General features: G+C 43.9%; 1 protein-coding gene across 8 annotated transcripts in view; it reads left to right on the plus strand.

Annotated features, from left to right (window-relative positions):
* Nucleotides 1-12,009, plus strand: part of FAT3 (FAT atypical cadherin 3) — a 425,569-nt gene that overhangs the window by 95,543 nt on the left and 318,017 nt on the right. The window lies entirely within an intron of this gene.

The raw sequence follows: 12,009 nt of genomic DNA on the forward strand, positions 1-12,009 counted from the left end.
TTGGGAGTAATGGTGTAGCTGTGGTACTAGAAGTAGTGAGGAAATTAGAAAATATTCATCAACATTTTCAGAAATTATATTAAATATGTTAGGTCTGTGGGTTTACTGTGGTTTAAGCAGACTTTGTATGCCTTTTTCTAAAGCTTTTAATTGAGAATGTGGTATTAAAACATAAGATTAAAATGTATGTTTTGGCAAATTCAAACTGTTTAATCAAATGTCAACTTTCTAAACTGAGCATTACGAAAAACAGACGACATTACAAATGCTGTGGATTGCATCTGAGCATAAGCAGTGAAAAATATTTTTATTCTATTTGTGCTATAGTCTCTCTACTGCAGCTGTGCGCAGATGACACAGTCAAAACCTTGTGTCCAGAAACATCAAACAACTTGAGTGTCAGAAGTTGAGAGGGTGCCTACTCTAATTTCCAGAACCATTAAGAACTCGCATATCTTACAGTGCTAATGGCAGTTGAAGGCATTCAGGCAACATTATTTAGGAAGTTGTATATGAATTTCAATTTTGAGCTTCTGCATTTGAAAATTTTGGCCTATCTTCTCATTGAGTAATGTGAACTTCAGCTAAACAGATTATTTATAAAAATAATAAAAAGCTTTTATAAATGCATCAACAAAAAGAGACCCAGGGAGAATCTCCATCCCTTACTGGATGCAGGGGGGAAAGTTGCAACCAATGACAAGGAGAAGGCTGAGATACTGAATGCCTTCTTTGCCCCCATCTTCAATAGTCACACCAGCTATCCCCAGGGTGTTCGGCCTCCTGAGCTGGAAGATAAGGATGGAGAGCAGAACAACCCACCCATAATCCAGGAGGAAGTAGTCGATGATCTGCTTCTGCACCGAGACGTACATAAGTCTATGGGGCCAGATGGGATTCACCCAAGAGTACTCAGGGAGCTGGCAGGAGAGCTCACCAAGCCTCTCTCCATCATTTATCAACAATCCTGGTCAACAGGGCAGGTAACAGATGTCTGGAGGGTGGCTAATGTGACGCCCATCTACAAGAAGGGTCGGAAGGACGATCCGGGGAACTAGAGGCCTGTCAGCCTGACCTCAGTACCAGGGAAGATCATGGAGAGGATCATCTTGAGTGAGCTCTCACGGCAAGTGCAGGGCAGCCACGGAATCAGGGCCAGCCAGCATGGGTTTAGGAAAGGGAGGTCCTGCTTAACCAACCTGATCTCTTTCTATGACCATGTGAGCCGCCTGCTGGATGCGGGGAAGGCTGTGGACGTTGTCTATCTGGACTTTGGTAAGGCCTTTGACACCGTCCCCCACAGCGTTCTCCTGGAGAAGCTGGTGAATCGTGACATAGACAAGTGTACTCTTTGCTGGGCTAAAAACTGGCTGGATGGCCGTGCCCAGAGAGTTGTGATTAGTGGGGTGAAATCCTCTTGGCGGCTGGTCACCAGTGGTGTCCCTCAGGGCTCAGTTTTGAGGCCAGTTTTGTTTAATATCTTTATCGATGATCTGGATGAGGGGATTGAGTGCACCCTCAGTAAGTTCGCAGATGATACCAAGCTAGGTGGGAGTGTTGATCTGCTTGAGGGAAGGAAGGCTCTACAGAGGGACCTGGACAGGCTGGATGGATGGGCCAAGGCCAACTGTATGAGGTTTAATAAGGCCAAGTGCCGGGTCCTGCATTTCGGTCACAACAACCCCAAGCAGTGCTACAGGCTTGGGGAGGAGTGGCTGGAAATCTGCCTGGCAGAAAAGGACCTGGGGGTGCTGGTGGCCGGCCAGCTTAACATGAGCCAGCAGTGTGCCCAGGTGGCCAAGAAGGCCAACAGCATTCTGGCTTGTATCAGGAATAGCGTGGCCAGCAGGAGCAGGGAAGCGATCATGCCTCTGTACTCGGCACTGGTGAGGCCTCACCTCGAGTACTGTGTTCAGGTCTGGGCCCCTCTGTACAAGAGGGACCTTGAAGTGCTGGAGCGTGTCCAGAGGAGAGCTACCAGGCTGGGGAGGGGTCTGGAGACCAGGTCATGTGAGGAGAGGCTGAGGGAGCTGGGCATGTTTAGTTTGGAGAAGAGGAGGCTGAGGGGAGACCTCACTGCCCTCCACAACTCCCTGAAAGGAGGTTGGAGAGAGGTGGGTGTTGGGCTCTTCTCCCAGGTGAATAATGACAGGACCAGAGGAAATGGTCTGAAGCTGCAGCAGGGGAGGTTTAGATTAGATATTAGGAAGAATTACTTTACTGAAAGAGTGGTCAGGCACTGGAACGGCCTGGCCAGGGAGGTGGTTGAGTCACCATCCCTAGAGGTATTTAAGTAATGCCTAGATTTGGCACTTCAGGGCATGCTCTAGTGCCAGAGATTGTAGGTTGTCTGGTTGGACTCGATGATCTCAAAGGTCCTTTCCAACCATGAAGATTCTATGATTCTATGATTCTGTGTGAGGCTGGTCCAAATGCTGCAGTGTTGGTCTGTAACTCTCAGGATTCAACATCTATTGAAATGAAAGGCATTGTTAGGGAGAGCAAGTTAGTGTGTGTTGCTCATTAATAAATTGACAAGGGTTTTTACCCTGTGCCTAAACTAGTAGGGGTGATAGCCTGTAGTAAGTTATGGTCCCCCACTCAGTAAAGCACAAATCATGTTTTGATGTGGATGGGAATTGTAGTCAATATTCCACATTAAACTTGCTTAGTTTCTTTCCAGAGTTGAAATCTAATGGGGGGAGGGGGAAAACACACAAACTGCCCCCAGAACTGTACAAGCTGCAAATACTTGTCTATCTCTCCACAAGTATTTTTGTGAAAATGAACCAACCCTGTCACCTGTGGTGTTTCACTAAACCATTCCAGAAGACAATTCATAATCCAGCATATCAAAAGACTCTTTTGGATTCGTTTTCTATCTGTTTTCCCCAACTGTTAGATACACTTTAAGCCTGCTTGAAACCAACCTGGAGAACACTTGGGTGTGTAACTGCAGCCAGGGGATGTGGAGAGCAGGGTTTGAGGGTTCAGAAATTACTTCAAGTCAAGCTGTTGTAACCCGAGTGCTGAATTTGACCTGCTGTGTCAAAGAGGACACAACCTTAATACTCTGCTGTTGAACTGATGGTAACTTAAATGCTGCTGAATGATGAATCAGCTTTCTGGCTGTGGAAAAGAGCTCAAGTCACATATTGAATTAATTTACAAAGAGATAGCTGTTTATTTACTTTCAGTGCAGTTAATTTGTCACTTTTAAACTGACCAACTCTATTGGCTTATGCACCGTCTCTCCTGAAATTTGTGAAGGTAAGCAGGAGCACGAAGTACAGCAAATCAATATTTTTGGCTGCTGCCTTAATGAAAAGAAGACTGCAGTATCCATTATAATCATTAGGATGTAAACTGGGCCAAATTCATCCTGATATGCGAGCAGGCTGGACTCCAAGCAAGCCTGTGCTTTCAGCAAAATTCTGCTCGAGTGCATTATTTTTATTCTTCTGCAATATTCCATCTTAATGGTGTCACCCAGTGTGCTCAGTGAGATGTGCCTGTGCTCCCCAAGGCACGTTGATACTGAGGAGGTGAAACAGTTCAGAGATACCCAAGAAGGAGCTGGTCTGCATGGTGGATCCACACCACAACATGCTGCCGCACGCTTGTTGGCATGGTCGCTTTGTTCTTGTACCACTATAGATGTATACAGGTGCTTGTAGGTGCCTCTAACTCCACCAAACTTGACCTGCCTTGTCATGTTTGGTGGAGTTGTGGGTGCCACAACAGATTCTTCTCCGTTCAGGTCTGAACAGTGGTTTGTGGTCAGTGAGCTCGGGAGTCTTCTCCGTATTGGCCAGTATGGATCTCTGTATGTAGGGTATACATGCTAATCCTGATGCTGTTGCAGTTTGGTAAGAGATGTGCCGTGGGGTGAGCCTGGGTTTTCCTTCCCACAGTGATGCTCTTTGCCTTGTGTCGCAGAGAATCGGGTTTGAGGGTTATCATTGCTGTGTTACAGTGTTTACTGTTAAATACTCTAGTTCATATGTGGTAGTAACCATAAGCATAGCAAGTGTTTGCCAGCTAGAAGTATTTGATGAAGTGAAATTTTACAAGTGTTTGGTCCCACAGCCTTGTTAATCACTTCCAAATTTGTTTCAGTGGATTTACTTTCCAATACCACGGCGCAGAGCTGGTACAAATTTGTAAATCAATAAAAACTCTCCTGAAGGAGAAGGCGGCAGTTCCTGACTTCCTCCAACTCCATCCCTGGTTTCCCACTAGTACCTTAGCCGGCAGACTAAATTTTGCATGGGTTTTCTTATTTGTGGATTCTTCCCTCAGTGGAGATTGAGTTTGTCACCAGCCTAGGTGTGGGGTTCAAACTCACTGATTTTCTGTCTTCGTTGGCCTATTTATTGGCTGGTGGTATAAATATCACAAGCTTGCCATTTAAGATCCCTGCACTGAGAGACACTTAATGTGATCTTGCCATTTATGGATTCTCTTTTTTCTTCTGTCTCCTGTTCATAACCACTTTTGTGTGTGTGTGTGTCCCTTTCATTCTCTTGGACTCCTGAGGTGTAATCTGTATGACGAGATATGGTCATCTACAATCAGAACTAGCCACTGTGGTCACTGCAGGCTTTTCTCATAGTCAACAGAGAGAAATGGGCAATTGACAAACATAATTCATTTTACTCTAAAGTAAAAATATGAAATTAGTTGGATGAATCATGCTCTAAAAATGTGCATTTTTCTCTGAAGTATGAAAGATCCTTGTATGACTAGCTCAGAGGTAGAGGTCTACACTAAAACCTTGCTTGGGTCAGATGTCACCCATCCCTGTTAACCGTAAACCAACTGTAAACAAGAATATATGCTGTCGGGTTCACATGCTAGATTAATAGGTGTAGTCTCCTCTCTACAGGTTTGATGTTTTTTAGCCTATTGGGAATTGTCTTTCCATATGAAACCTGCACAAAAAATTTACCTCTAAAAGTAAGAACTGGAAATAAGGTTCTTAAGAGTATGAGAGATGAGAGTTGTGCAGCTAATGTTGTATGATTTTTCATTTGCTGAGAATACAGTGCTGGACAGGAGCATCCCACCCTCTTTTCCATCTACAGAAAGTCATCAAGATCTGATGCTTTGCCCTTACTTGCGGAAGTAGGTGGTCACCTTCCCCTTGTGCGACTCAGGGGCTATGGAGAGGCTCAAGCCATTTCTTCATCTCTAGTACCGCTTCCCGCCTGGTGTGTTTCTTCATACTCCTTGCCAGTTGCTAATTGCAGTTCCTTAGAAGAGAATGTATTTCCAGCTTATTGCAACACAAAATGAGCAGAGATCTGTTAAAGATTTTTGTGGGATGACAGTGTTCTCTGAGTTTTCATCCCAGTGATAGCTCTAGTAGATGTAACTAGTCTTCTGGAAATGGTCTCTGCCAGAGGGCCTCTGCTGCCTTCATAAAATCCTGGATTTTCTCAGCTCTGGTATGTACACCCTCACAGTGCTGATACCACAGCAAAATGGTGTATTTTTGCGTTCTCAGGAGCTGGTGGTGACTCCATCAAATGCATATGGGTTTTTGATACCACCTACCTTGGGTGACTAATTGCCATCTAGCAGTACCTCTTTTCTGGCTGCTCTGGAGACTTGGACAACTAGCGAGACTTCCTGACTTCTCAAAAGGTTGAGTTAGATGAGATCAGTTCTAGCCTAAATGCTGACGTCTTTCATTTTTTAATGATTTGTGGTTCAGCTAAACAGCATTTTTGACTCAAGCTCCACTTTTTAGTCTGGCATGTGTTTCTACTCTGTGCACAGTTGATGTAACAGCCTGGCACTTGAAGAGTTTCTATATTTACCCCTACACTACCCGTGGATGTACTAGTAATAGCAAATGAACAAAATGAGTTCTAGAGGAGCAGAGAGACTAGACACATTCAGCACCTTCTGCTGCAAGGGCCTTCCATAGGCTTGATCGGAGTTGGTGTGGCAGTGCCCTGGGATGCGAGGAATGACTAACTCCACTGCACAGGTGGGAAAACGGAAGCAATAAGTCTTTTTGTGCTTCTCAGGAAAGCATTGAAACATCTTCTTAAGTCCCACTGAAATTAAACACGGAGATAAAACAGTGGTATTAATGAAATGCTTAGGGGATCTTTAATGTTCTTGCAAAGCCCATACGCATGGACTTAAGCAATGCCTTCAAAACTTAATAACCTCATTTCCTGAGGTTATTCAGGAGACTGAGTCCTCTGATTTTCATTGGGACTTTAAATTCAGGCATTAGCTGGCACTAGTTTCCACCCCCGTAGAGGCCCACTGATAAGAACAGGAGCTGGAGATGACCCTGTTAACTTGTTATCTTTAGGTGATTTTTAGCCCTGAAATTCAAATGAATGAGCCAAGCCTGTCTTTCATGGTGCTGAAATCTTAAAGATACTATTAAATGGAGGTGGAGTGCAAATTATTACAGACTCTACGGATTTATTTATAGTGCCAAGGATAGCAGTTGTATCTTCTATTTTGATACCTTTTAAGGTACCTCGTAAGTGGAAATTCCTGACAAACTATGGCTAGAGTCTAAAAAGAAACCAGTCGGTGTTGGAAAACCTTAATCATGTCTTCGAACAATTAATAAAGGAAACTAGAAACACCAGATAATATAGTTTACAATAACACAGACCTGCCTGCACTGTTGTATCTGTCTGGCAGAAGGGAGTAAATTTATTGCTTCAGACTCTTTGCATCTTGTCGCCGTCTTCTAAAATAGTTTTCAGTTATTGTGTAAGCAAGTTGAAGGATACCTTCATTTATTATGATTTGAGTGGTCTGATAAATATTTATGTGGGGCCATTACTAGCATTTCCTTGAAACAAAATCAAGTAAAAATGAAAATGGTTTGTGGTACATGATTTTTTTTCTCCTCACTCGTTTAATTTTATGAAAGCGTGTAGGAGTTAGTGGCTCCTAATTTGAGGCATTAGTATGACGTATGTTCTTCATTTTCCTGGTGAGTGTAGGCAAACTTCATTGCCCAGAGCCAGTATTTTGGAGCCACTTAATTATCCCAGGCTTCTAAAACCAGTTTTCAAAGTAACTTCAGGCCATACAACATGAGAAGCGCCAGTGGGTGTTGGTGGGAGGTGGCTCAGGAAAGGGGGATGCTCGCGGCAGGAGGCACTTGCGGCCACCACGTGGGACTGGAGATTGTCGGTCCTCAGCCTGGCTGCGATGGCTCTCCTGAGGGGCCTCTCTGGGATGGAATGTGCCAGACAGATCACAGAGCATGGCCCTGGCCAAAATCTGGTCTGTCATCCTGTATCTGTGTCAGGCACGAATAAAGCATTCCTGGGTGCAGCTATTTCTGTGTATGCAGGACTGCGGTATCGTTGTTCTGTGAGTTATCTCTGGCAGCTTTTAATAGTGCAAGCTTTCCTTCATTTATGATTTCCAATTTTAGGGAAGTAATTGTTAACATTTTTCTTTTTCTTTAAAATTAGTTGTGGTGGAAAACCAAGTTTTTTTGATAAATTCTTTGTCTGTGTGTTTATAATTTCCCTGTCAGTTGTAGCTGTAAATTAGTAAATGAACAAGGCTTGTCGTGATTTCAGTGGAGTGAATTTGTTTAACTTTTTATTTAATAATATGAACCCTAAAACAATGCATCAGCTTACAAAAATATTTACTTTAAAGGGCCCTTAGGATCATTCTGACATACTTTCAAAGTTTCCTAAGTGAGGCCAGTCGTGCAGAATTGTTCCATTCAAACTGTTCAGCTCTCTTGCCTTTATACCCCATAAAACAGCTCACGATGTACGATTTTTATAGCTAGCTGTAATTTGCATATTTTCCCTTCTTTGGAAAATGTTTAGAGAATCTTTGTTATTATTCAGGATGTTCCTGATGATAGGACACTTCATCTCAGTCTCCAGGTGATTTATTTATTAATAAAGAAATGTGCAGTTTGTATTTGCTCCTAGCTGTCACCTTTATCACCCTAGGGATTTGTTTCCAAGAGTATTTTGTACTATTGTGTCTTCTGTTATTCTCTCCCTTAGCATGTGAGCCCAGAAGTGACCCCCTACGTTATCCTGTGTATCACAGTCCATTAAATTATACACAAATGCTTCTGCAGAAAGGTTATGCCCAAAGAGGCAGCGATGGGACCAAGCCACAAGGAAGTCAGTTAGATGAGACAGGAGGAAAACTGACTTCTAGTGTCTGGTGTTCAATCTGAGCACCAGCTTTGTCCTGGCATCACGTCAGACCATGATCTGCCTTCCCATGTGAGTAATTCATGGTAGTTCAGAGGAAACTGGAGAAAATTCCATTTTAGCTCTTCCAAGGCACGAATGGAAACCCAGGGGCCTTGAGAAGTGATGTTGTTAATGCAAAACTGCAAGTTTATGAGCATGTGGAGGGCAATACAAGCAGTCCTGTCCTCTTGGGATGTACAGAGGAGGATGTTTCAACAGTGTATGAGATTAAGTAAAAGCCCCTTTGGTATACTGCCTAATCCTTTCCTGGAACAAGTCCAAGAGAGGGATGTCCAGTGACCAGTAAAACTGAGGACACATCCTATTGTCTGACCCTTGCAGCAGGTTGTGTGGCATATTTTTTTTTTTTTTTTTTTTTTTTTTTTTGGTAGAACTGGACAGAGTTGGTCATGGGGCTGGTTTGGAGCAGAGACAGGCTCTGCAGAGAGGCACCCGGGAGTCCTGATGAACAACAAGTTGACCATAAGCCAGCAAGTTGCCCTTGTGGCCAAGAAGGCCAATGGTCTCCTGGGATGCATTAAAAAGAGTGTGGCCAGCAGGTCGAGGAAGGTCATCCTCCCCCTCTACTCTGCTCCGGTGGGGCCGCATCTCAAGCACTGTTTCCACTTCTGGGCTCCCCGGTTCACGAAGGACAGGGAACTGCTGGAGAGGTTACAGCAAAGGCCTACCAAGATGATTAGGGGACTGGAACACGTCTCATGAAGAAAGGCTGAAGGACTAAAAAGCCTGGCGAAGAGAGGGCTGAGGAGGGGTAGATCTTACCAATGCTTATAAATACTTAAAGGGTGGGTGTCAGGACGATGGGGCCAGTTTTTTTCAGTGGTGCCTGGTGACAGGACGAGGGGCAACAGGCACAAACTGGAACACAGAAAATTCCATCTGAACATGAGGAAAAGCTTCTTTACTTTGAGGGTGGCAGAGCACTGGCACAGGCTGCCCAGAGAGGTGGTGGAGTCTCCGTCTCTGGAGACATTCCAAACCCGCCTGGACGTGTTCCTGTGCAACCTGCTCTGGGTGACCCTGCTCTGGCAGGGGGTGGGACGGGATGGTCTCCAGAGGTCCCTTCCAACCCCTACCATTCTGTGATTCTGTGTAACACTGGACTATCAAAAAGTCCACGCAGTCTCTTCCCCTGCTTCAGTACATATGTAGGCTCCAGGATGTGCCTTGGAAGCTGGATTGAAAGGTGCTTTTTATGAAGCTGTTTGCAGTTCAAGGACTGCAAGTAATGGTGAATCAGGCACTTGCTTGGAAACCTCTTCCAGTCTTTCATTGCTCTCATTGCTAAAATATTATGTCATATTTTAAGGCTGTTTGGCTAATTTCAGTGTTCAAGTCTTGGAACTTGTTAGGTCTCTGTCAGCAAGGTAAAAAGAAAATACAAAAAAAAAGTAATTTGCTGTCAGATCTCTTTCTCTTCATAGGTACATGTTTACCTGAAAATATATGCTGGGAGATGAGCTCCTGTAGCTCATGGAACAGATTCTTTTAATCTGTAGTCTGCTGTTTAATGTAAACATATTTATTACATTTTATACACTTATGGTGTCTTATTAGCATTGAAGTGTTGCCAATAAGAAATAACTGAGAGAAAGCCAAACTGAGTGCATGTGGGGAGGGAGTTTCATTTCAGTTGGTTTGCATTAGGCATTTGTACTAATAAATTTTTGTATTTCTCAGAATTAAGTTGTCCAATGGCATCAACCTAATCGTTTTGCCTGTGCCTAACAAAAAAAGGATAGATCCATTTAGCTGTGGTTAGGAGTTTGTCACATCTTTCTCTTTCTGGAGGTGTTTTGAGGACAGCTGTGTAGGCTCTGGGCCTCCAGTGTTTTGTAGAGCACGGGGCAGGGAAGCGGGGTGGGGAGCTGCATGGTGTTCTCTCTGAGAGAGAGCTGCATGGGGCTCTCACTGGGCCCCGGGCTTCTCTCCCTGGCTTTGTAATTAGGTGAGATGGGGATTAAGTTGGACACGTAACGTGGGGCAGCGTTCATCTCTCATGGCTTTGCTCCTCTGGTTAAATGTCTCGCATTTGTTGGACGTGAGCAAGTTGGACATGAGCGTGTTTCTCAGCTGAGGTGAGGTGAGTCCTACCCCAGGTGGTGAAAGGTGGTCGGATTAGTCCTGCGGTGGTACCTGCCCTCTGCTTGGGCAAGTGTTGCTCCAGTGTACCATGGGAGTGGGAAGTGTGTGAAGATGTATGACTGTGCTTGGTTTCCTCCGTGCTCTCTGCACTGGGGGAACGAGAAAGGAAATGGGGAGTGTGGATCTGTAGAGACTTGTGGTAGCCTCCAGCACATCCCCCGTCTAAATGACTAGGAACATCAGAACATGCTGCGGAGCTGACCTGCCCCTCCATTTAGAGGCACATGTTGATTTTTTTGCTCTTTGATGTCTGTACTGTGTCCTGAAGATACTAACCGGATAATATCCCTCGAAGTGTTCAAGGCCAGGCTGGATGGGGCTCTGAGCAGCCTGGTCTAGTGGGAGGTGTCCCTGCCCATGGCAGGGGGTTTCGAACTAGATGATCTTTAAGGTCCCTTCCAACTCTAGCCATTCTATGATTCTAAGAGTATCTTTGTACCCAGCTACATCTCAGCTTTGCAGCTGTTTCCCACTGGTGATAGTCTGGTTACCACAACTACCACAACCCCACCCTCGAGAGGGGGCAGCCTGAAGCTGCTTCTCTTAGGTAATGCTGTTCAGTTACTTTGATGATATTTTTGTCTTGGAATTGAGCAAAATGTGCTCACTCTACACGTATGAGTGACAGCTCTCTGAGGTGACAAACTGGAGAGATGTGCAGCTCTGGGGCTAAGGAGTTGCTGAGGTTTGGGTCTGGCTCAAGCTAGGTGTCTGCTTTTGCCAGTGAAAAATCAGATTTTAGTTATGAACCCAAGCTCATGGTTATTAACGCAGATGAGTAATCCTACTAGCGACTATAAGGAATGAAATTAAACTTTCCTGCTTTAATTTATGTCAGGACTAATTATGAAGAATGTTTACATTGGCCTGAGAGTAATCTCAATGTATGTCGTCTCAATAGCTCTCTGCTTCCACAGTGTGACGGCTAGATCTGCCCATCTTTCACAATCAAAGCCTTTGGTTTTTCGGTTCCACTAAAATTTGCATAGCAAATTAATTTCTGATTTTAGATCATTGCAGCCCATAAAGAATTATATGCATGATTATTTGGTGATTTTTACTCTTCACTTGAAAGTTTTACTGTGAATTCGTCTCTTGGAAATGTAACTATACACACAGGTCATTAAAAATATTTTTCTACTCACCACTGGTTCAGTTTATAAGGCAAAGATTTTGCAAAAAGAAAAAAAAAACCAAACCCTAACTGTGAATCAGTTAAATTTTTAATAACTTTTTTTTTCCCAAAAAGCTTATTTTTATGAGAGGATAACTATGGGATTTAATTAAATTTGCCAGAATACTTCACAGTCCCAGAACACCTTTCATCTAAAGTACACAAATTATTTTTCACATTTTAATGAAGGAAGCTCTTTGATGTACAACGTTTATGTAGTTTCCCATTTTACCAAAAGGGTGTGAGAGGTGTAGATAAGTTAATAGTTTGATTCTTTTTTTTGGAGGGGGTAGTGACAATGTAGAAATTTATTAAAACCAGTGGGAACTTGAGATGTTCAGCATCTCTGTGATGAAGCTGTAGTTGGCCATAGTGTACAGTGGTGGACGGGACAGATTTTTCTGACTCCCAGCATGTCTTCCCATGTGAAACCACCCTTCTTACGCT

This window comes from Chroicocephalus ridibundus, chromosome 1 (assembly GCF_963924245.1).
Source record: "Chroicocephalus ridibundus chromosome 1, bChrRid1.1, whole genome shotgun sequence".
Taxonomy (NCBI): Eukaryota; Metazoa; Chordata; class Aves; order Charadriiformes; family Laridae; genus Chroicocephalus; species Chroicocephalus ridibundus.